The sequence below is a fragment of the Triticum urartu genome, chromosome 2A, assembly GCF_056163025.1.
Source record: "Triticum urartu cultivar PI428250 chromosome 2A, HENAU_Tu73, whole genome shotgun sequence".
NCBI classification, from domain to species: domain Eukaryota; kingdom Viridiplantae; phylum Streptophyta; class Magnoliopsida; order Poales; family Poaceae; genus Triticum; species Triticum urartu.
Genome location: NC_141874.1, coordinates 55,916,945 through 55,942,392, shown reverse-complemented (window position 1 = coordinate 55,942,392; position 25,448 = coordinate 55,916,945).

Sequence of the window (25,448 nt, the reverse complement as noted above, 5' to 3'; positions counted from 1 at the left end):
GAACTTTTCGGTCACATCGAGTTGTAGTAACTGCTCACAGTTTTGCATCTGGGTGCCACCGAGTTGTTCCACTCGGTCACACCGACATGGTCAGGTTATATATACTGACGGGTCAAATTTTGGAAATTTTTCCAAAACCTTTCACCCGCGCGTGACCTGCTCTGCCTCCTCGGGTCTCCGGATCGTCCTCTCACCGCCAGCGACCTCCTGCCGCTGGTCTCTGCCGCCATCAACGGCAATCTGCCCCGACGTTGTTACCGTAGCAAGTTCACCGCCGAAGTAGGGTATGAACTTGATCTTTGTGCTATTCCTTAACTCCTATTCGTAGCACATTGCTTTTCCATGGTTCTTGCCACGTATGAAATCATCCTGTACAGCGAAAGCACCCCGTAGATTAGATTTGATTTGAAAATTTAGGGTTAGGTCTCCGCCGAACTCATCTCGGACCGACCGAGTTGTAGTAATTGGTCTCACCGATTTGGCTTAGGCCATTGCACATGCGTTTTCGGTCTGACCGCAAATTGCAAATCGGTGTGACCGAGTTCAATTCTTTGTGAAACCCTAGCAGTCTCGGTGCCACCGAACTGTGACTCGGTCTAACCGAGTTCACTAGTTTAGGTTCCAAAAGCTGCTTCGGTATCACCGAGTTTACAAATCGGTAGATCCGAAATGCTTTCCGTGAAGAACTAAACCTAAGTTTTTAAGTCATCTGTTTTCCAAAAACTCTGCACTTTGTTATGCTCATCTACTCTACCTCATCCACAACCTATTCACAGGGTCTGCTGATAGTTTGCATGTAAGATGTCTGATCAAAGTGACAGCCAGAACAAGTCTGAGTAGCAGGTTCAATTGAGTGAGGGCACTAGTCTCGCCAGCACTAGTCTCCAGGCAACTTGCCAAAGGCAGCAACCAGATCCAGGAAGAAGAAAACCTTAGAAGCTGAAGATGAGGACTATGTGGCTGTTGAGGAGGAAGTCAGCTCCAAGAGAAAGGTGCTGAAGAAGGAATATGGCACAACTGCTATAGTTAAGCCAGGGATGAACAAGAAGGCACCAGCAAAAAGAGTTCCTATGTCTAAGGCCAGAGCCCTCAACTGCAGAAACCTCCAAGCCAACTGAAGAGGTAGTTGGAGAAGGAAAGAAAAGGAAGGAAAGGGTCAAGAAGACCACTGCCAGAGTACTTGGCAGTTCATCCATAATGAGAGATCCAGAAGAAGAGGAAGAGAATGTTGCACCAGCTCCTAAGGCTCAAAAGCTTATGGGAGATGCAATCAAGTCAGGGGCTGCTCCATCTAAGCCCAAATCTGCTCCCAAGGCTGCTGCTTAGAAACCCCCAAAGCCCAAGAGGAACACCAGAAGTATACCTGCTGAGGAGAAGAACAAGGCCCCAGTGCCTGAAGCTGAAGAAGAAGAAGATTCTCATGTTTTGAGGAAGTTGAAACCCAAGATCCCTGACCACAATGATGCTCATCCAGTCGCTGAGGACATGCACATCAGGAGAGACTCAGGATTGAGATTGTGGAGAGAGTCTGATCCATATGCTGCCAGGAGGAGGACTACGGGTTCCATACAAAGGAACAGCAAGATATCTATGAAACCATTCTACTTGACAAGAAGCCCATAGTGTGTGACATGAGATGGGTCGATTGGGAATTCATCCAGGAAAATGAAGACCACTTCCCATGAGTGTATGACAGCTTTAAGGTTTGTGGAGTAGATGAATTTGTCGGACAAAAGCTCACTAAATGGAGTGATGAGCTGATCATGCAGTTTTACTCCACTGCCCACTTCTATCCAGATGGGAGGATAGTTTGGATGTCAGAAGCTACTAGGTACCAGTCCACAGTTGATGAATGGGCTAAGCTGATCAATTCCCCTGCAGAGCATGACGATGACTTGTATGTATATGCCAAGAAGAAGAAAGACCACAACTCCTTGGCAAACATGTAAAAGGAGATCCCTGACAAAGCTTTGGAAACACATAATCTTGGATCTGTACACTATCTGTTGCCTGGTCTGCCTACCATTAACTGGATCTTAAGGCACACTCTGCTACCCAAGTCAGGAGATCACAAGATGATCAGAGGGCATTCTATCAATCTGCTCCAAATGTTTGGTGTCCCTCAGAAGTTCAAGGTTATGAGCTTAATGGTAGAAACAATCAAGAGGACTGTTGCTGACCAGAAGAGAAGTTGTGGGTATGCTCCACACATTCAGGAGCTCATCAACTCCAAGATGGGCACCGGTACTTATTTGGTAGATAAGGAGCATCTACCCTTATATCCTGATTTTGAAGACAATATCGTTGTGATGACTGAGGAAGATCCATCATCTGTGCAAGAACGTGTGAAGAGAGAGAAGGCAAGGGCAGAGAAAGCTAGAAGGATGCCAACTACCGAAGAGGCATCTCAAGTATTCTTGAAGAGCAAGCAAGATCAACTTGGATATCTGATTCAAGCTACACTGAGGATTGAGAAGGGCTTGGCCACCCTGACTCAGAATCAGCAGAGCCTGGAGAGGATTCACTACTAGGAAAAGGCTTATTAGTCGCACACCTGTTTTGGCCATTAATGGCGCACTACAGGTGTGCCACTATCATCACGCCACTAGTAACATATACTAATGGCGCACCCCTGGTGCGCCATTAGTATACCAGACTATAGTGGCGCACCAGGCAGTGCGCCATTAGTAAGTCACACGGTGCGCCATTAGTATGCCTCCCAGGGGGCCATATTTACCTTGTGCTCTGGGTTACTAATGGCGCACTAACAGATAATGCGCCACTAGTATTTTTTATAGCAGTGCGCCACTAATGTGCTGTATGGTGCGCCAGTAGTATGAATATTAGGAATTTTTTTCTTTTCTGATAATTGCACAGGTTACAAAATATATTACTGCACAGAATATAGACAGCACAACGTATAAACAGTAGATTCATCAAATACAATAGAAGATTAGTCTCCGAATACAAATCATCATATTAGTCTCTGAATTCAAAAGACCGAACAAAGTTAGAACATTACAAGTCTCGAGACTGCGTGTAGCGAGTTTGTCGAAAGTAATACTGCATTCGGAGATAATTGAGAGATGTGTCCTCTATTATCTCCATGCTACTGCTACTGATATGCCTAAACATGACTTAGATTGAACTGAGGCAACATGTGGTGCGTGTTGAAAGTAATACTAATCCTAACTTGTTCAAGTTTGGATTGTACTACTTTCGACATGTACCACATGCATGTTGCCTTCACTTCAATCCAATCCATGTTCATTTCACCAACAGATATATAATAGCTCTTCATGCTCGCATCATGCATCATCATAATAGCAAGTCCTACTAATCATCATCATACAACTTCTACTCGTTATTAATAACAATTCATACGATCATCATCCTCATAGTCATCGAACCAACCCTACTTAATTGTTCTTAGCACAAGATCATCGGTATTAGGTAGGACCTAAATACCCTCTTTAAGGTAAAATATCATAAAACAATATAGACCCTGACTCTCCATTACGGAGAATGGAGATCATCCGGTCTACAATTCTTGCGCTTCGCTTCCTTTTGCTTCCAAGAACCTCCTTACGACTGTCCATACAATTTCCATCCTTTGATTTGCATGCCTCCACTTCTTTTAGAAATCTGGTATTGACAGTTGAGATTCGTAGGATGACCTGGATGTATATTCAAAACATTAAGGCTACCTTTCTGATACATCAAATGAGGCACACAATTCTCTGGAATTATCTGTTGAGAAACATAGTAATAACTTCATAGTTAGCAATGATGTACTAGTTTTAGAAGTATGCAAAAGATGCACGGATGTCGTAATAGTAAAAAATCTTACCAGGGTATCTCCATGGTAGTTACCGTAGTTCAACACATGCACTAGTGGAACGTTTGGACCATAATGTTGAGGAGTTCGATTGTAGATATTGTAATTCTGAATGTCACTACAAAATCCGACTAGATGATTTTTCTCGTTGTAAGTTAATTCGGAGCCATCGGTGTAGTGGGTTTTGTCTACCATCTCCCGCACATTCTTTGAAGAATGAAAATAAGCTGTTAGTGGAAATAAGCTGTCAACTTTTTTGAAATGAAAAATATAAATTAGTTAATAATTAACTATGTTTGAGAAACTCACATAGCGGTAGAACTGGAGGCGTATCAACAAGGACCCAAATGTCCATATTGTCTTGGTCGATGTCAGGATCACCGAGATCCATGGTGACAAGCATTCCCTCATCAAAACCATACATCTTGCAAAATGCTTCCCAATTTTTGCAACCAAAATGGGTTACGCTCCCAGAATTATACAGATTTACTTCAAAATCCACATCATGATGAGTCCTTAGGTGAATTTTCTTTGTTTCATAATAATGTTCATGGTCTTCAAAATCCATCCTCTCTAAGACATAGCATCTTGCATGGCATGGGATAAGTTATACTCAAATTGTAAAAGATGAAAATTACACATTGAAATAGTTGAAGTCATGATTAATTATGAAAAAAACACTTGTCGCTGTTGTGTACCATTTCAACTTCGAAGGTCTCCTCGTGCTTAATGCCAAATCACCGATCATCGTCCAGGTGAGGCCTATCGCACAAACCTCAGTCGTCGTGGCACCAGCCGCACTCCCTTGGGAGACTTTCATCGTCCGATGACGACATTTCCTACGTTCATAATTCAAAACTACATCATCTCTTGCGTCCGATGACTTGTGCATTTTCAGCCAGGCCCAGTGGAGTTGGCCTAAAAACATTTCTTTCTTTAAGCCTGCTACATTCATCTCAAGTATTTATGGTCAAGGGTTAGCAGGGCCATCCAAATAGAATATGTGGTATGGGCTTTTTTAGTAGGTCATCCTACCAGATTAGGGTTTATCGATGACGAGAAACTGACATTAGTAATAACTATGAGTTGATATCACACTTCTATATGTATAACACAACAGGCAGTTGTTCCTATTTAATTAAGTACTAAGATACCCCGGCCCATGCATTAGTCGTAAGTACCCCATATGTCCTATTTTTAGCAAAGTCATGCTAAAATTCACGGAAAATTTTAGCATGACCTTTGCTGAAAATAGCACATATGGAGTACCCGAATTTGCTGGAATGGAAGTTAATCGACATTCCGGCAAACTCAAGGGCCTCTCGGGGTACTTGCAAAATCATTATCCCACCCCCGCCCCGCTGCAACCCCACAACACCCCACAATATCATCATGACACGATGGTCGGAGAAAAAACCCCCCAATATCATCATGACACGATGGTCGGAGACAAAACCCAGCAATATATCTTCTAGCCATGAAACCCTACCCTGATTCTCCTTTCTTCCTCTTTTTTCACTTAAACCTGCAAACATGTAGGGAAAGCAATTAATACAAGGCACAAAAATGGCATGCTATGTAGCCTTAATGCTACAGAACATATGAAATATGTGCCAGCAATATATATGATATAAACTCCAATAATTTTTTAATAAAAACAGTAGATAAAAAAGTAGCAAGCAAGCAATTCATTTGACTAACTATTTAATTGTTCTGGACTCCAACAACCACTTTGCAGACAAGCAGGAAAGTGGTTTTTCATGGATAGCTGAAGGCGGTTCTTCCTTGAGGGATGTGTGATCTATGATGGTGATGTCTTTTTGCTTAATTGGATTTGCTTACTCCTATGAGGAGCACTGGATTGAATCAACGACTCAGAACATGTCCACTGCATGTGTAGGCATAAAGCATGTTGTTGGGATGGAGGTGGTGGAATCCACTTGTTGTCTGGCTAAGAGGTTGAAGTTGGCACTGATTAGTGCTGAAGTTGGCACTCTTTAAATTCAGAAAAGAAAGGGCACCACATAATATTGATGGACAGGGGAAAGCTTTGCAATTGCACGCACAAGTGTCAAGCACCAACTTAATAGCCAATCCTAATAAATCCTTCCCATGACAGTACGACGCTCACTCTCGGTTCCACACATAATATTATTCTCCCGCATTAGCTAAAATGGCTAAAACCGAATGTGATAATCCTAGTGTTCTCTTGTGGTGGTGGTGAGATGCCCATATCATGCATTGGTGGGCAACGATGATTAGATTAAACTGTAACCAGGCACATACTTATAGGTGTTTGCTAATATGAAAAAGCAGTGAACCTTTGGGTACAAAGGAGTGGACCTGAACGGTGCAATCAAAAAGAAACTGATAAAAAAGACGAGTGTTGTGTTCCCGGGGGTGGAAGAACATGACAGGGCTAGCGGACGATTACTAACTCAATCAAAAAGTGATTATTACCCATGGAAATGGCACCAAATCCCTCCGGATCGTTAACAAGGGAGGATGCAGACAGGGGACTTCAATCAATTGAGCATCAGTAGCACAGGGGCGTAACCAGATGGAACGGAGTTGGGTTGGAAGGGCAACTAGCAAGCAACAAGCAGAGCAGTAGTGTGGTGGCAGAAGAGAGCAGCATCAGCAGCAGGAAAGAGCAACGCCAAGGCAACAGCAAGTAGCGGCCAAGCAGCGAACATCAACAACAGCATTAGTGCAGTCAGCAGTGCAACAATAGCAGTGGGGGTGGTGCGACAACAGTCGGCATGGGCGCGCGCGAGCAGCAACGGGCGGACGAGCACGGGCGAGGGATGGCCAGGGGCGCGCAGGCGGATGCGTGCCCAAGGGCAGGAGCAGCGGGGCACAACAGAGGAGCCTGGGGCACATGCCGGCTGTGGGGTGAGCGCGAGGTCGACAGCGGCGGCTTACGACGGCCTATGGAGGCGGATCGAGGGGGGGAATGGCTGAGGGACTCACCGAAGAGATCGTGGCAGGCTCGGTGAAGGCCGGGGTGGACCGGAGAGACGGTGGCGACCGCGAGATGGCGATGGCTCGAGGAAGAAGAAGTACTCCTCCTCCTAGTGCTCCGGCGGTGACTCCGGCGGCGGAGCGGGCGCGGGGGTCGTGAACGGCTGTGGAGAGCGGGCGCGGGGGGTTTGCTCGGTGGCGGTGGAGAGCGAGAGCGGGCGAGGGGGGTCTGGCGAGGGAGGGGGATCGATCTGGCGAGGGAGGGTTAGCGAGGGGGAAGGTTAGCAATGGTGCACCTCCTAGGGGTGCGCCATAAGTACGTTGATAGCAACGGCGCACCTTCCCCTGGTGCGCCATTACTAACCATTTTTTTTGATTTTTAGTTGCATCTAATTTTTTTTAGAAAATGACGATCAAATTTGAAAACATTTATGAACGTGAAAAAATATCATCAAATTTGTTATTTGAAAATATTTATGAATATGAAAAAATATCACCAAATTTGTTATTTGAAAATATCATCAAATTTGTTATTCGAAAATATCATCAATTTTTTTTGGATTTTTAGTTGCATTCATTTGTGAATTGGTAAAACATTTATGATTGTGAAAAAATATCATCAAATTTGAAAAAATATATTCATGAATTCAAAACGTGCCCATGAAATTTAAAAATATTCATGAGTTCAAAAATATTAACAAATTCAATAATTTTTGTGAGTTAGAAATTCAATACCAGAATAAACACATAAATAGATATTCATGAGGACTAGAACAGAAGAAATATCATTAATAGTTTTGCAAAACAAAAAAAATTGTTAGTAGTGGCGCACCTTGGTTGTGGTGCACCATTACTAGTTTGAACTAGTAAGGGCGCACTGTACCCTGGTGCGCCATTACTAGTTTTGGAAAAAAATTGTTAGTAATGGTGCACCGTGTGTGTGGTGCGCCATTACTAGCTAAAACTATTAATGGCGCACGGTGCGCTGGTGCGCCATTAATAGTTTCGGAAAAATAAAAATAAAATAACTTTTGCTAGTAATGGCGCACCGTGTGTGTGGTGCACCATTATTAACGAGGACACTAATGGCGCACCTGTATCTGGTGCGCCACTGCTATATAGCAGTTTGGATATCAGAAGGTACTTCGTACCAGTCCATAGTTGATGAATGGACTAAGCTGATCAATTCCCCTGCAGAGCATGACGATGACTTGGATGTATATGCCAAGAAGAAGAAAGACCACAACTCCATGGCAAACATGTACAAGGAGATCCCTGACAAAGCTTTGGAAACACATAAGCTTGGATCTACACACTATGTGTTGTCTGGTCTGCCTACCATTAACTGGATCTTAAGGCACACTCTGCTACCCAAGTCAGGAGATCACAAGATGATCAGAGGGCATTCTATTAATCTGCTCCAACTGTTTGATGTCCCTGAGAAGTTCAAGGTTATGAGCTTAATGGTAGAAACAATCAAGAGGGCTGCTGCTGACCAGAAGAGAAGTTGTGGGTATGCTCCACACATTCAGGAGCTCATCAACTCCAAAATGGGCACCGGAACTTATTTGCTAGAAAAGGAGCATCTACCCTTATATCCTGATTTTGAAGACAATACCGTTGTGATGACTAAGGAAGATCCATCATCTGTGCAAGCACATGAGAAGAGAGAGAAGGCAAGAGCAGAGAAAGCTACAAGGATGTCAACTGTTGAAGAGGCATCTCAAGTATTATTAAAGAGCAAGCAAGATCAACGTGGATATCAGATTCAAGGTACACTGAGGATTGAGAAGGGCTTGGCCACCCTGACTCATAATCAGGAGAGCCTGGAGAGGATTGTGGAGACAAAATTCTATGATCTTGATCTGAAGGTGACTAAGATTCAAACTGTAGTTGAGCAGCTTCAGGAGGAAGCAGAGGAGAGGAAAGTAAAAGCAACCACTGATGCTTTTCAGGGTGTGCCATGAGGTCCAAGGTCTGCTGCAGTGCCAGTCTCATATCCTAGAGCTTCAGTGTCAGCACCAGCAGCTACAGCTCCAGTGCCACCTCTAGCACCCAGTCCATCAACTCGAACTACATCATCGAAAGCCTTCGTCCTTGGCGTTCTATCTACACCACCTCCCAATGATCAAGCCTGACAGACGTATAGCACTATGCATTTTCAAACTTTTTGGTAACTTGTTGCCAAAAGGGGAGAAAAATGTATAGATCATAGGCTTCGAGAGAAAGTGTTTGTTTTTGTCTCTCTTGCTTTTTGGTTGAACTTTTATTGTGTGCTTGCGTGAGATACTTTATGTCTGTCCTTGTGAGATACATATATGATCATGTGGTTGATCATATGCTACATTAAAGTTTGGTTGAATGATGCTACCCTTTATATTCCTTATATGATCATTCACTTGCTTGGTGATGAGTGCATGCTTTTGATTTCTATCATTTTGAGCGCTCCACCAAGATGTATGTCACATGGAAGAGTAACCCATGATCCTAATCGATTGTGCATTCGCATTCAAAAGAAAATATTAAATGATGCACAAATTTAGGGGAAGCTCTTGCTTATCACATACTTCTCAAAGTGACGATGTTTTTCAATCTTAAAATCATTTGTCGAAGCTTTGATCTATATGTTGTCATCAGGTACCAAAAAGGGGGAGATTGAAAGTGCAACTATCCCTGGGTGGTTTTGGTAAATCCTAAAAACATATAGCTCATTGAGCTAATGCTATTTCAAGATAAATATTTTAGGAAAAGCTCAATGATTGGCATGGCATGGATTAGAAAGTGGACCCCTCAAAATGCTAAGGGAAAAAAGGACTGGCTCATGCTCAAAGCACAAGACTCTACGTTTCATTTTTAGTGATCCAAGATCACATTGAGTCCATAGGAAAGCCAATACTATTAAGAGGGGGTGAGGTGTTGCTTAATGAGTTACTTGCTCAAAATACTTAGTGATATGCCCGAAAACCCTCAACTACTTTCTCATATCCAAATATGTTCCAAACCAAAAGTCAAACTCGGCCCCACCAATTTGATCTAACCGGCGCCACCGAGTTCACTTGACATAGCCACTGCCACAAACCCTAGTATTTTTGGTCTCACCAACAGGGATCTCGTGTCAGGACCCCGATCCTAAGTCACACCGATCTAGCATGTAACACATCATGTCACTTTGCGGCCTCACGCACGGTATTCCGACAGGGGTCACCTTACCTGACCCGAGACCGTTTGCGCCTTTTGGCTCACGTATATGATAGTGTCGCTAGCATCCATATGACAGAGAACCCGGGCCAACATGACTAGTGGTAAACCCAAAGTGGCACTAACTTACAGGGACAGGCATACATGACCCAGCAATGAACGTGTCGGTCATCAGCGAGTGAATCCGGGGTGTAGCAGCTGGGCTGTAGGATCTAGAAGTAGATGTGTCTAGAGGGGGGGTGATTAGACACTTAGTGCCAAAGTTGCAATTTTTAAGCTTTTTCGGTTTAAGTGGAGTTTAGGCACAATTTCAACAAACACAATACATATCAAGCAAGCATGCAAAGAGTATATGAGCAGCGGAATGTAAAGCATGCAACTTGCAAGAATGTAAAGGGAAGGGTTTGGAGAGCTCAAACGCAATTTGAGACACGGATGTTTTTCCCGTGGTTCGGATAGGTGGTGCTATCCTACATCCACGTTGATGGAGACTTCAACCCACGAAGGGTAACGGTTGCGTGAGTCCACACAGGGCTCCACCCAAGGGCAACGGTTGCGCGAGTCCACATAGGGCTCCACCCACGAAGGTTCCACGAAGAAGCAACCACCCACAAAGGGTCCACGAAGAAGCAACCTTGTCTATCCCACCATGGCCATCGCCCACACAGGACTTGCCTCACTAGCGGTAGATCTTCACGAAGTAGGCGATCTCCTTGCCCTTACAAACTCCTTGGTTCAACTCCACAATCTTGTCGGAGGCTCCCAAGTGACACCTAGCCAATCTAGGAGACACCACTCTCCAAGAAGTAACAAATGGTGTGTAGGTAATGAACTCCTTGCTCTTGTGCTTCAAATGATAGTCTCCCCAACACTCCAACTCTCTCTCATAGGATTTGGATTTGGTGGAAAGAGGGTTTGAGTGGAAAGCAACTTGGGAAGGCTAGAGATCAAGATTCATATGGTAGGAATGGAATGTCTTGGTCTCAACACATGAGTAGGTGGTTCTCTCTCAGAACATATGAGTTGGAATGATGTGTGTGTTCTGATGGCTCTCTCACTGAATGAGAAGGAGGTGGAGGGGTATATATAGCCTCCACACAAAATCCAACCGTTACACAGTTTTCCAATCTCGCTGGGACCGAATCAATAAACTCGGTCGGACTGAAAATGTAAACCTAGTGACCGTTAGTGATTTCGGTGGGACCGACTGGATCAACTCGGTGGGACCGATGTGCTAGGGTTAGGGTAAATCCAAAACTCGGTTTGACGGATTACTCAAACTCGGTGGGACCGATTTGGGTAATAAGTGAAACTGAGATTTGGTCAAGCAAACTCGATGGGACCGATTGCATGTCTTGGTGGGACCGAGAATATTGCAATGGGTAACAGAGAGTTTGCAAGCCCATCTCGGTGAGACCGAGATCCCATCGGTGAGACCGAACTGATTAGGGTTTGGCAGTGGCTTATGACAAGTGAAACTCGGTGGCGCCGGATAGGAAGAATCGGTAGGACCGAGTTTGGCTTAGGGTTTAGTTCATATGTGGAAGTGGGAAAGTAGCTGAGGATTTTGGAGCATATCATTAAGCACATGAAGCAAGAGGCTCATTAAGCAACACCTCATCCCTCCTTGATAGTATTGGCTTTTCCTATGGACTCAATGTGATCTTGGATCACTAAAATGTAAAAGTGAAGAGTCTTGAGCTTGAAGCTTTAGCTAATCCCTTGTCCTTAGCATCTTGAAGGAGTTCCCACAACCTTTAGTCCATGACACTCCATTGTTGAACTTATCTGAAACATGCTAGATAGAAGTGTTAGTCCAACAAGAGATATGTTGTCATCAATTATCAAAACCACCTAGGGAGCACTTGTGCTTTCAATCTCCCCCTTTTTGGTAGTTGATGGCAACATACATCAAAGCTTTAGATAAAGATATAAAGAACAGCAAGTAAAGCTTTGGAAGAACATGTAGGAAGCATAGGCTCCCCCTACATGTATGCACTCATGTAAATATGAAATATAGAGGCATGTGAGAGCATAATCATGACAGAGTAGGCAATGTGTTACATGTATCTTGGCCATATGCATCAGAGCAAAATATTATCAAGGAAAATACCTTCATGCTCATGAGTCCTTCTTGCAAACAGTATGTACATAAGCAAGAACTCCTCATACTCATGATTTTGATGCATATACTTACCTTGTGGTCTCGAGTTGGCTTAGGATGGAATGAACCTGCACAAACAAGGTTAGATAACACAGGTACGTCCACTAGCCAGAGCAAACAAAAGAAACCACAAGAATACCAAGACTGGGATGACATGTAGAGAGTGAGTACAAGGTACCACATTGGATTCAACATGTCCCCAAGAATAAAGATATGCAATGAATTTGGCTGATTTCTTCTCCCTTAGGTGTCTTGCTCCCCCTGAATCTTACATGGGATATTGGGAGAAGATAGGAAACAGAAAATCAGAGCTGAAGGATATGAATAGAACTTAATTAAAATGAGTTCATATGAACATGTCTTTCCCCCAAAAATACATGTGGCATCTCTCCTCTTGAACATCAAGCATCTGGGATCCTTGAGTATTTTCTCTCCCTGGAAATCTCTCTCTCCCCCCTTAACAACATTTGGGATCCTTGAGACTTTCTCTCCCCCTTGAGGTCTCTCTCTCCCCCTTAATACTTTCTCTCTTGTAGGTTTGGTCCTTGAGACTGTTTCTCTCCCTTGATGTGATCTCTCTCTCCTACAAGCTTTGATGTGATCTCTCTCTCCCCCTTTGACATCAATTTCCAAGAAGGTTTTTCCTGGAATCTGCTGAATAGGTTTGGTCCTTGAGATTCAGCACAAAGTAGAGGATAAAATTGTGATGCTTGTGGAGGACAAGATTCATTGAGGGGAGCTGGATCAGAAGAAATGTAGAACAAGTGGCAAACTGTTTTTTTGATTGCAAAGTCGGTGGCACCGAGTGGCATATTTCAGTGGTACCGAAAAGATTCGGTTGGACCGAAATTTGCAAGTCGGTGAAACCGAGTTTACACAGAGAAAAACACTTGTCACCTCAGTGCACTAGTCAAGTAAGATCTCACAAAGATTTGCAATGAATTAGCTGAAGGATTTGCAAGGAATTTGATGCAGAAATATGCAGAACAAGAACAAAAAGGAAAAGAGTGAAAGTTTCTAGATGAAGTTTTTTTTGTGTGAGAGAGAAGGAAACAAATATGCAAGGAACAAATGCAATAACTCAGAAAGGAACACAAGAGAACTTCATCTAGAATTGGGCGGTGACATAGTCACCTATGTTAGAGTATATTGACTTAGGAGTCAAGTGAGGACACTTGATCATAGGTCATACTCATCGTTTAAGCTCAAAATGGGGTTACCATTTTTCGTTTAAGCATCTTGATGTATTCACATCTTGTTGAGTTGCTTTGACTCATGTCTTGGAGTAAAGCTTCTCTAAGATGGAATGACATACCTTGGGTGGTGATGTGGTTCTTGCTCATGTAGTTGAACTTGTGTGGGTGCTCAGAGTTGATGTAGTTCATCAAGAGTTGGGAGCACCACTTGGAGTTTGAGTTCATCTACCTACATGGGTTAGTTCTTGCAAGGAAGAGCACTTGTGTATCCAAAAATGACAATCATGAAGCTTAATATAGAATTTGTCAAAGGATATGTTTGAATGGTTTTGTGCTTCCTTGTCTTCAACCACTATTGTGTAGAGTCTTGGTCTTGTAGAGATTGCTCAAGATGTGAGTGAGTCGCAATCTCATGGAATTAGATTCAACCAAGCACCTACATGGGATAGACAACATGCAAGGTGCAAATATATCCAAGACATAAGATAGTTATCATAAGAGATACATCATGGATTAGTCATAAGCTCATGTCTTGCATGTATCCAATGGAGTTTCTACTCCAAGTTTGAAGCATCAATGATGTTCAATTATCCTCTCAACCTGCAAAATGCTTTTTCATCAAGTGGTTTAGTAAATATATCCGCTAATTGCTTGTCGGTGCGAACATGCTTAAGATTGATGTCACCCTTAGCAACATGATCTCGAATGAAATGATGACGAACTTCAATATGCTTAGTTCGAGAATGTTGTACAGGATTGTGACCAATTTTGATAGCACTTTCATTGTCATAAAGCAGTGGAACATGTTTCACATAAATCCCATAATCTTTAAGAGTTTGAGTCATCCAAAGTAATTGAGCGCAACATGAACCAGCGGCAATGTATTCAGCTTCGGCGGTGGATAAGGATACCGAGTTTTGTTTCTTGGAAGACCAAGACACAAGAGATCTAGCAAGAAATTGACAAGTACCCGAAGTGGACTTTCTATCAACCTTTTCTCCGGCATAACCCGAGTCGGAATAGCCAACAAGATCAAAAGAAGACCTCTTAGGATACCAAATGCCAAAATTTGGTGTATGGATTAAATATCTCACTATCCTTTTCACAGCCTTAAGATGACAATCTTTAGGAGCAGCTTGATATCATGCACACATGCATACACTTAGCATAATATCGGGACGTGAAGCACATAGGTATAACAATGAACCAATCATAGAGCGATAAACCTTTTGATCAACTGGTTCACCATCTTTGGTTAAATCATTATGTCCACTAGTAGGCATGGGTGTAGACATACCATTGCATTCTTGCATATTGAACTTCTTGAATAAGTCCTTGGTGTACTTTGTTTGAGAGACAAATGTACCTTCCTTAGTTTGCTTGATTTGCAACCCGAGAAAGAATTTGAGTTCACTCATCATAGACATCTCAAACTTTTCTGACATTATCTTTCCAAACTTTTCACTAAAGAGAGGGTTAGTTGAACCAAATATGATATCATCAACATAAATTTGGCATACAAATAGTTCTCCATTAACCCTTTTAGTAAAAAGAGTAGAATCAGTTTTACCAATTTCAAAACCACTTGTAGTAAGGAACTTGGACAAGCATTTATAGCATGCTCTAGGAGCTTGTTTAAGACCATAAAGAGCTTTGTGAAGTTTGTAAACATGATTTGGTTTCATGGGATTGACAAAGCCGGGAGGTTGTTTGACATAAACTTCCTCCTCTATTTCTCCATTTAGAAAAGCACTTTTAATGTCCATTTGGTACAAGGTGATATTATGGTGATTAGCATAGGCAAGTAAGATGCGAATGGACTCAAGTCTAGCAACGGGAGCATACGTCTCACCATATTCCATACCTTCGACTTGTGTGTACCCTTGGGCGACGAGACGTGCTTTGTTGCGGACCACTTGTCCATCTTCATCTTGCTTGTTGCAAAACACCCATTTAGTACCAATGATGTTGTGGTTGTTGTCGGGCTTCTCAACCAATGTCCAAACTTGGTTTCTCTAAAAATTATGTAGCTCTTCATGCATAGCGTTTACCCAATCCGGATCTTCCAATGCTTCTTGAACCTTCATTGGTTCAATGCTAGAGATGAATGAATAGTTTTCACAAAAGTTAGCTAAACGAGTTTTTGAGTGAGTGATTCTCCCGGTTTGTATATCATTGAGGATTTGCTCGACGGGATGATCTTTGGCAATTCTTGCTCGAACTGATGAGAGCTTTTGCTTGGGTCTTCGTTGAACATCTTCTTCATCTTGTTCTTCTTCTTGGCCTTCTTCATTGTTGACGTCGTCGTTCTCTTGTCGTGGTGGAGAAGGAGGTTGTTGATGTTCATCTTGACGTACTTCCTCGTTTTCTTCATCTTGGTGTGTCCCACTTTTGGATGCTTCCGTGTCGATTCTTGGTTCACCTTGTCGTGAAGTAGAAGCTTCCACTTGGACGGATGAAGTACTCTCCTTCACCTCCGTTGGACGAATTTTTCCAATGGACAAGTCTTGAATTTCTTCTGAAGGGTCTTTGTATCCTAAATCAATTGGCAATTGCTCTACTTGCGAGCCATTAGATTCATCAAACTTCACATCTACCGTCTCTTCAACCTTTCGGGTGAAATTGTTGTAGACACGGTAAGTGTGAGAGTTTGATCCATAACCATGTAGAAAACCTTCATGAGATTTAGGAGCAAACTTTGAACGACGATGCTTATCAAGAATGTAGCAATTTGAGCCGAATACTCGAAAGTATCCAACTTGAGGCTTGTTACCGGTGAGGAGCTCGTATGGCATCTTGCCGAGTAGCTTGTGAAGATATAAGCAATTTGTTGCGTGACAAGCTGTCTCAACTGCTTCTGCCCAAAAGTGCTTTGGCGTCTTATATTCATCAAGCATCGTTCTTGCCATTTCGATGAGCGTCCGGTTCTTTCTCTCAACAACTCCATTTTGTTGAGGTGTGTACGTGGCCGAGAACTCATGTGAAATCCCTTCTTCCTCAAGAAATGTGTCCACATTTGCGTTCTTGAACTCCGTTCCGTTGTCACTCTGAACCTTCTTGATCTTCACATCAAACTGATTTTGGGCCTTCCTAGCGAAGTTTCTGAAGATCTTCTGGACCTGCGACTTGTCATTAAGAAAGAACACCCACGTAAATCTTGAAAAATCATCAACTATAACTAGACCAAAAGAATTTCCACCGAGACTCTTGTAGGCGTTGGGACCAAAAAGATCCATGTGAAGTAGCTCGAGTGGCCTCCTTGTGGTCATGATGTTCTTCATGGGATGTCTTCCTCCAACCTGTTTACCTGCTTGACAAGCACTGCAAAGTCTATCCTTATCAAATATGACATCGTTAACTCCAAGGATATGATTTCCTTTAATAAGCTTGTCAAGGTTTCTCATGCCAACGTGACCTAGTCGTCTATGCCACAACCAAGCTTTTGAGGATTTAGCAACAAAGCAAGTTTTAGGTTGTGCCTTTTTAGAGAAATCGACAATGTAAAGATCACCTCTACGCATACCCGTAAAGACCATTTTATGATTGTCTCGACGAAATACTTGGCAATCTACCTCAGTAAATACGACATTCAAACCGAAATCAGCAAGTCTAGATACTGAAAGTAAGTTGTAGCCAAGAGATTCAACGAGCATGACATTTTGAATGGAACTATCATGTGAGATGGCCACCTTACCAAGGCCAACCACTTTACCCTTTGAATTATCACCAAAGGTGACATATTTTCGAGGGCCGTTGTTTTCAGCAAGCTCACGAAACATCTCTTCATCTCCGGTCATATGATCAGTACATCCACTATCAAGAACTCATTCCTTTCCTCCTGATTCATATCCCCGAAGATTAGCCATAAGACCAAAATGTCTCATTGCATCATCAAGATCGAAGTCACTATCATCATCATCATAATATTCATGTTCATCATGATCTTGTGACTCATCATTTCCTAGAGAGGGTAATTCATTAGATAAATGATCAAAGTGGTTACTTTTATGAATTCTTATAGCTTTGAATATGATATCATTAATGATTCCAACATCTCCTTTAGCATGCTTAAGATTGGCAAGTTCAAGAAGACATTTACCAAAACTAGGATCACTAGAGTTCATCTTACTCAAGGCAATAGATTTATAGAGAATTTCATCCAAAGTTTTCAAGGAATGATTGGGAAACCGTTCCTCAAGAAATTTCCATATAGTATAGGCGCAATTTTGAGTAGGCAAACTAGCAATCAAATTTTTGGGCAATCCTCTAATGATGTGCTCAATAGTTCTAAGATTGCGAATCATGTCAATATCTTCATCTAGGGTAGGATGCAAGGGATCAATATGGGGTGCACAAGGGCTAGCAATGTACTTGTTCAAATGATATTGATTGAAGATTACAAGCATCTCATTTTTCCACTCATGAAAATACTTTCCATCAAGAATAGACACTCTATGTCTAAGACTCCCTAGAGTAGACACATCCATCTTCCTCCAATGGTGATTAAACCAAAGCAATGGAGACCAAAGCTCTGATACCACTTGTAGGATCTAGAAGTAGATGTGTCTAGAGGGGGGGTGATTAGACACTCAGTGCTAAAGTTGCAATTTTAAGCTTTTTCGGTTTAAGTGGAGTTTAGGCACAATTTCAACACACACAATACATATCAAGCAAGCATGCAAAGAGTATATGAGCAGCGGAATGTAAAGCATGCAACTTGCAAGAATGTAAATGGAAGGGTTTGGAGAGCTCAAACGCAATTGGAGACACGGATGTTTTTCCCGTGGTTCGGATAGGTGGTGCTATCCTACATCCACGTTGATGGAAACTTCAACCCACGAAGGGTAACGGTTGCGCGAGTCCACACAGGGCTCCACCCAAGGGCAACGGTTGCGCGAGTCCACACAGGGCTCCACCCACGAAGGGTCCACGAAGAAGCAACCACCCACAAAGGGTCCACGAAGAAGCAACCTTGTCTATCCCACCATGGCCATCGCCCACACAGGACTTGCCTCACTAGCGGTAGATCTTCATGAAGTAGGCGATCTCCTTGCCCTTACAAACTCCTTGGTTCAACTCCACAATCTTGTCGGAGGCTCCTAAGTGACACCTAGCCAATCTAGGAGACACCACTCTCCAAGAAGTAACAAATGGTGTGTAGGTAATGAACTCCTTGCTCTTGTGCTTCAAATGATAGTCTCCCCAACACTTCAACTCTCTCTCATAGGATTTGGATTTGGTGGAAAGAGGGTTTGAGTGGAAAGCAACTTGGGAAGGCTAGAGATCAAGATTCATATGGTAGGAATGGAATGTCTTGGTCTCAACACATGAGTAGGTGGTTCTCTCTCAGAACATATGAGTTGGAATGATGTGCGTGTTCTGATGGCTCTCTCACTGAATGAGAAGGAGGTGGAGGGGTATATATAGCCTCCACACAAAATCCACCCGTTACACAGTTTTCCATTCTTGGTGGGACGGAATCAATAAACTCGGTCGGACCGAAAATGTAAACCTAGTGACCGTTAGTGATTTCGGTGGGACCGACTGGATCAACTCGGTGTGACCGATGTGCTAGGGTTAGGGTAAATCCAAAACTCGGTTTGACCGATTACTCAAACTCGGTGGGACCGATTTGGGTAATAAGTGAAACTGAGATTTGCTCAAGCAAACTCGGTGGGACCGATTGCATGTCTCGGTGGGACCGAGAATATTGCAATGGGTAACAGAGAGTTTGCAAGCCCATCTCGGTGAGACCGAGATCCCATCAGTGAGACCGAACTGATTAGGGTTTGGCAGTGGCTTATGACAAGTGAAACTCGGTGGCGCCGGATAGGAAGAATCGGTAGGACCGAGTTTGGCTTAGGGTTTAGGTCATATGTGGAAGTGGGAAAGTAGCTGAGGATTTTGGAGCATATCATTAAGCACATGAAGCAAGAGGCTCATTAAGCAACACCTCATCCCTCCTTGATAGTATTAGCTTTTCCTATGGACTCAATGTGATCTTGGATCACTAAAATGTAAAAGTGAAGAGTCTTGAGCTTGAAGCTTTAGCCAATCCCTTGTCCTTAGCATCTTGAAGGAGTTCCCACAACCTTTAGTCCATGGCACTCCATTGTTGAACTTATCTGAAACATGCTAGATAGAAGTGTTAGTCCAACAAGAGATATGTTATCATCAATTATCAAAACCACCTAGGGAGCACTTGTGCTTTCATGGGCTAACAGGACTTTGGTAGACACCGCGTGACATGTCCCCGAAGGGACAGATACAGGAACAAAGAAGGACACATGCCGGCTAGCCTAATTGTTCCAGAGTAGTAGCAAGCTACCATGGCTCAGTGGAAGCACTAGGAGACATTTCCCGGTAAGAGAGGCTACCAAGAATAAACAACTAGGTTGTCAGATCCCACACATACCAAGCATTTCATTAACATACACACAATATGCTCGATATGTGGAAATAGAACATGGCATCACAACAAAACTCTAAGACTCAAAGTATTTATTCATTAGGATCCGAGGAGCCAGATATTACAAACATCGGTCTGATGACCCAACATTCAAGTCATACAAGCAATAAGCACATGCGGAAGCTTAACTTGTCTGAGAACAGATAACTACAAATGAAAAAGGCTGAGAAGCCTGACTAACTACAAGACCCTGCCGAGGGCACAAGATCGTAGCTGAGGTAACAAGCTAAATGTTGAAGTCCACGTAGAACTACTAGCGAGACTGAAGTCTCTTTGCAAAAACATAAATTAAGCAAACGTGAGTACAAATGTACCCAGCAGGACTTATGTCACAACTATCTAGATATGCATCATTATCAACAAAGGGATGGTGGGGTTTAACTGCAGCAAGCTAGCTTTGACTCAGTGGCTAACCTGAACTACTACTGCAAGTAACTCTTCTGAGGTGGCACACACGATTCCACATATTCACCAATCAATACACCACTATGGATCCGCTCCCATCTACCTACGAGAATGCCATCCGTAGCACTCATGCTTATCTTGCGCATTTTAGGGTATCCAATTTCACTTGTCTATGGACTGTACAGGCGGACACGGCTATTCGAATAGATGATGTTAAACCTGCAGGGGTGTACTTATTCACTCACGCTCTCGCCACTTACCACCATGTACACGTCGTGTATCTCGGCAACCTACAAGCGGAAGCCTGCGAGGGAGTCGGCCATGACCTGACTAACAACAGAAGTCTCTACTCCAGGTTTATCCCCTATTCGGGTTCCATCCGCAAGGAGATGCGGCCAGGGTTTTGCTCACGGCCCCAAATGATGAGAGCAGGGTTCCCGAGGCACCAAACGGGCGTCCCGGTACACCGTGCCTTGTGTCTCTATCGCATCATAGCCTGGTACGTCTCCAACATATCTATAATTTTTGATTGCTCCATGCTGTCAGATTTCGGGTTCCGACAGACCCTTGAGGTTCGAACACTGGGGTGCACGAGGAGATCTCTCCCCTACCGATGTACGTCTGATCCTCTCGTGCGAACTAAAATCAAAACGATGAACAACACAAGAGACACAAGCTTTATACTGGTTCGGGCCACCGTTGTGGCGTAATACCCTACTCCAGTGTGTGGTGTGGTGGATTGCCTCCGGGGCTGATGATGGACAGTACAAGAGGAGAACAACCTCGCGAGGGGTGTTCTTGAGCTGGTGTAGTGTGTTCTACTTAGTCTCTACTGGGTTTCTCCTCCCCTTTCTTCTCTCCTCTCTCTTTCCCTCTCTCTTCTCTTCTCCCCTGCCCTTTGTGGAGGCTAGCTCTATTTATAGAGGCCCTGGGCCTCTCCATGAATAATTGAGTGGGAAGGGCGCCAACAATTGGCTATTTTGAAGGGGAACATCTAGTACAAGTTATCCTGACCAAAGGTGGTCTTCGGCTGCCAAAAGCACTTGTGATGACGCCGTCTTGGCCTCCACGGTGACCTTCGCCCGGCCGTCCGGTTGGTCTTGGTCTCGTTGCACCGGAATGGTAACCTTTGCCTAATACCTTGGCCTGTGCTTGCCCCCTTTGCACCAAAGGGGAAACAAGGACCCTGCGCAGGCCGGCGCCCGCTTGGCTCCCGCCTAGCCTTGATCATCATGGCTTGCGTCATGGGATCCTCGCGAGGTACCCTTGCATTGATCTCTCCGCCTCCTCGCGAGCCTGCCTGAGGAGGCCGCTCTTGAGGAAGCTTACTGTCATCCGCCCCATGAGGCTTGGCCCCTCGCAAGGGTCTTGAGCTTGGGTTGATGAAGATGGCCCACGCTGGGCCCCCACCTGAGCCACGCCGCAGGCCGCAGGCAGGCAAGCCTGGGGGCCCCCATTCCCAGAACGCCAGCAGTAGCCCTAGGGCCCAAGGCGCGTGCGGGCTTGGCTTAGCAGAGAAGCGAAGAGGCAAGCATGAAGCGCCGCAGGCCCTAACAGCCTACGGCCTTGGGCGCCTCGTGGCGGTTGATTGGGCGTGGGCGTCTGCGCTTCCCACGACGCCTCGGCAACCGCACGACTCGACGAGTCCCTGCATGCAGACATATGGGTCATGATTACCTGAGGTCATCGTGCTCGGCGGTTGGCCTTCCCCGGCTATAAGTACGGGGCCATGTGAGCTTCCTCAGTTCACCCCTTCTTGCTAATCCCTTCTTCTTCTTGGCCACTCGCCGTTCTCATGGCTCCGAAGAGATTTTCGGCTGCAGAGAAGGGAAAGGCCCGCCAGGCAAGGCCTGACTCCCCCCTGGCCAGGCACGGCCGGGGTCGTCCTCGCAAGCATCCTGCGGTCCCCGCAGCGGCTTCCCGTGGCTAGGGAGGCGGTCCCCTGCGCGGTGGTGAGCGCTCGGTTGCCGAGGGGAGGCATGTCGTGACTACGCGGCCCCCCATGCCGCGCTTTCGCTCGGTGGAGGTGCTGCCGGAGTTTGTCATGTGGTCGGCGGACCGGACCAGCACCTGGCTCCAGCTCCCCCGCTTCTTCGTAGGTGAGCTGCCGGCCAGCGCTCGGTGCTGCTTCTGGCTCCAGGCGGTTGGTTGCCGCAGCAGGGCCTTCTGGGCTTCGCAGGAGGCCTCCCCTTCCGGAAATGGGGCCCTGACTCGCGGCTGGCAAACATTTCCCCGCGCACGCGGCCTAGGTAAGCAGTGCACCCTGCACTTCAAGTTCGATGGCGACGCCACCCTCTACGTGAGGGTGTTTGGAGAAGCTGGTCGCCGCGCTAGGTGCTGCCCCGAAGATGGTAACCACGGTCGACTGCCCAGCCCCGGCACCGACAAGGATGAAGACAGCGCCAGGCGTGCCGGCGGCGGTGCTCGGGGCTCGCCAAGTTTCGGCGATCTCCCTTAGGCAGCAGCTCCTCCAGCGGTGGCCGCGACCAGCCCCCGCGCCATCGCGCCCGCGTGGGCGAAGGCAGCGGGTCCACCCGCCGCCGCGCCCTGGTGAAGCGAGAGGAGGCGTCCGCCTGAACCCCAGGAGTAGCGCGAGCTTTTGCTATAGGTTGGTGTTGGAAAGGTCGTGTCCATTTTGTTTCCTTCCTTTCCTGCGTAAGAAAAAGGTAGTACAGGGCCCTGTGGGGGCGTGTTAGAACTGTTGCTGTCAAGTGTCGCGTTGCTTTTGCCATTTCTGCGCTATGTTTCCGTGCTGCGTGTCCATGTGCGGGAGTCATTTGAGCTTGGTGGGGCTTGATGCGGCCCCCACCTCCGGAGGCTGAGGCCTCGCCGTGCGCTTCATGCCCTTCAAGGATTAGTTAGAGGGGTAACCTTTGGTCCCGGCAGCAGGGGCGGTCAGCCTAGGTCCTGCGTTTGTGTCGCGATGCCCGTGAGGCATGGACTGGGAGGGGTGCTCCCGCAGAGGACTCAGACAAGAAAGCTCCAGACGATCGGGGCAGAATACGCTCGCGAGGGCGCCCACGAATATCCCTCACGAGACTTGCGCGAGAGAAAACAAGGCGAGCGGATGAAACAGACAGAGGGTCACAAGCCAGGAACGCCAACAACTCCAATAAGACTTCAAACGGGAATAAACGTGCCAACTGCAGAAAGCAAATGAAAAAGCTGCGTCCGGCACCTATTCTAGTCTTCGATGTCTTCTCACCAGCGCGGAGCTAAGTGCTGCCACTGGGCGTCGGCTGGAGCCCCCGAGGCCCAAGGGCGGCACTCCGGCGACTCCAGGGCGTGTATAGCCCCACTCATTATTACGTGAGAGTGTCACGGGCGGCGAGCTTCACAGGCGTTTGCCTTCTTCACAGGGACTGGGCCTTTTCCAAAATGTCATAGCTTCACAGGCATTGGCCTTCTTCACAGGCACCGGGACTTTCCCAGAACGCGATAGCTTCACAGGCATTTGCCTTCTTCACAGGCACCGGGCCTTTCCCAAAACGCGATAGCTTCACAGGCATTTGCCTTCTTCACAGGCACCGGGCCTTTCCCAAAACACGATGGCTTCACAGGCAATTGCCTTCTTCACAGGCACTGGGCCTTTCCCAAAACGCGATGGCTTCACAGGCATTGGCCTTCTTCACAGGCACCGGGCCTTTCCCAAAACGCGATGGCTTCACAGGCATTGGCCTTCTTCGCAGGCACCGGGCCTTTCCTAGGCGCTAGGCCCCGCTCAGGGGTAGAACCACCGGAGATGTTGAATCTTCCATGCGTTCTGGATGGGTACTCCCTCCGGAGTCTCCAAGCGTGCGGAGCCAGACCTGGAAACATGAACATCCTTGAACGGGCCCTCCCACATGGGAGAGAGCTTGTGCAGCCCCTCCCTAGAGAGAACCCATCTGAGCATGAGATCTCCTACCTCAAGGGTCCTACGGCGGATGTTGCGGCAGTGGTATCGTCGTAGCGCCTGTTGATACCTTGCCGCTCGCAGTTCGGCTTCCCGACGGCGTTCCTCCCCCAGCATGAGATCCGTCCCCCGCATGGCGTCCTGCTGAGCCTCGTCAAATGCCAGGACCCATGCGGAGCGACACCTGACCTCATGAGGGAGAACAGCCTCTGCTCCGTACACGAGGAAGAATGGGGTCTCGCCAGTCGGCTTGGTCGCTTTCGTGCGGATTGACCACAGCATGGACTGGAGCTCGTCGTACCAGCCCCTGCCACAGGCCTCCAGCTTCTTCTTGAAGGTCTTGGCCTTGAGGCCCCTCAGGAACTCGGCGTTGGCTCGTTCAGCCTGGCCATTGCTCCGGGGGTGTGCTACCGAAGCGTAGAATATCTGCGTTCCAAAGTTAGCATAGTATGTTTTGAAGAGATTACTGGTGAATTGCGAACCGTTGTCGGTGATGATGCGGTTAGGCACCCCAAACCGGCTCACGAGGCCCTTGATGAACTTGACTCCCGAGCCTGCCGGGATTGTGCGGACAGCTTCCACCTCGGCCCACTTGGTGAACTTGTCCACAGCGACGTAGAGGTAGCGATAGCCCCCTGGCGCCCGAGGGAACGGGCCTAGAATGTCCAACCCCCACACTGCGAATGGCCATGAGAGGGGTATGGTCTGCAGACCCCCCACAGGCTATTGGGTCTGTTTAGCCTGAAACTGGCAGGCCTCGCAAGCCTTCACCAGCTCAACGGCATCGTTGAGTGCTGTGGGCCAGTAGAACCCGCTGCGGAACGCCTTGCCGACGAGGGTTCGCGATGACGAGTGGTGCCCGCAGTCTCCGCTGTGTATGTCTGCTAGCAGTTCCTTTCCTTGCTCCCTGGAAATGCAACATAGGGACACATCATTTCGCCGCTTCCTGTAGAACTCTCCATCCTGTATGCAATAAGCCATGGCCTGCCGTGCCACACGCTCCGCCTCCTCCTCGTTCTCCGGCAGAATCCCTTGCATCAGGTAGTCCTTGAGCTCCAAGATCCAACATCCCTTCTGAGGCTCCAACGCGACGAGCAGGCGTGCCCCTGAGGCCGTGCCATAGACTAGAGCTCCCGAGGCAGGCGGCTGAGGAGGCTCCTCCCTTGGTTGCGCCATGCCCGGTAGCGACGGCACCGCCGAGGGCTTGAAGAGCCGCTCCTCGAAGACGTAAGGTTCCTGCGGCAGCCGCCTAGACGCCCTCTTGGCAATGTCGTCGGCCTCCTGATTGGTGCCGCAAGGCACATGCTGCAGCTCCAGCC